This window comes from Ursus americanus, chromosome 9 (assembly GCF_024610735.1).
Source record: "Ursus americanus isolate L20-20 chromosome 9, mUrsAme1.1.p, whole genome shotgun sequence".
NCBI classification, from domain to species: domain Eukaryota; kingdom Metazoa; phylum Chordata; class Mammalia; order Carnivora; family Ursidae; genus Ursus; species Ursus americanus.
Genome location: NC_142135.1, coordinates 52,245,928 through 52,246,940, shown reverse-complemented (window position 1 = coordinate 52,246,940; position 1,013 = coordinate 52,245,928). Strand labels below are relative to the sequence as shown.

General features: G+C 36.2%; 1 pseudogene; it reads right to left on the bottom strand.

Annotated features, from left to right (window-relative positions):
* Window positions 1-325: 325 nt before the first annotated feature.
* On the bottom strand, window positions 326-424 carry LOC123797997 (U6 spliceosomal RNA; annotated as a pseudogene).
* Window positions 425-1,013: the final 589 nt, after the last annotated feature.

Here is a 1,013-nt window from a genome sequence, read left to right as displayed (position 1 = left end):
AAATGCTAAAGCGCATTTCACAGACCATTAATCTCTCAAGACTGTAAATAACAGAATCTGTTTTCAAATACATTTGGGAAATTCTTGGAGATCTCAGGACACGGGAGAGCATGAATGGCTCTGAGAAGTCCTTAGGAATCCTCGTTGTTGACGTGTCGAACTCAGCACTTCTGAAACTTCTGACCCATAAGAAAATTAAGCATAAGTGAAAAACAACTTGATAAACAGCATTATTGCCTTCTGGTACATAATTTCTGCTTTGAAAGTTCTTTGCTAATTAATCTGTGAGACCAATTCCTTCAAGAAACTTAAAAATGTATTTGTTTTCAATATGGAACACTTGATGAATTTGTGTGTTATTCTTGGGCTGGGACCATGCTGATCTTCTCTGCATACATTTTTTTTAATAACAAACATTTTTTATGGCACGTACCATATGCCAGGCACAGTTTTAAAAACTTTATATATAATTAATTGAATCCTCACACTAAACCAGGAAGGAGGAATTATTCTTTTTCTTAGTTTTCAAAGAGGAAGACCAGGCAGAGCAATGTAGGAAATTTGCCCCAAATCATACCTGACTCCAGCTAGTGGTTTGATTCCATGACGCCCTCTTTTCCTCAAAGAGCAATTTCCGGAGTATTTTTTCTCAATTAAAATGATGCAAATAGTAATGTACAACATACTGTTTTCTCAAAGTAATTGAAATACTAATTTGTAGTGCATTCTTTTCATGATTTAAATAATTCAACAACTTTTTATTTCCAGACTTTCAAGACGGCTCTGGATCTAATTGAGATAAATCTTAAGGTGTCACAAAAGCAAGTTTGTGAATCATGACTCCTCCAGACTTGCACTCAGTTGCCCTCAGTGGAAGGTGAAGGCCTGTGTTCTAGTCGCCCAGATGCTCGTACAATACTCTCACAGTGCATCAGACAACTTCACTAGATCCTGTTTCCAAGTATTTCTTAACTTAGCACGTTTGTGCTCGTAGATACTTATTACAAATACAT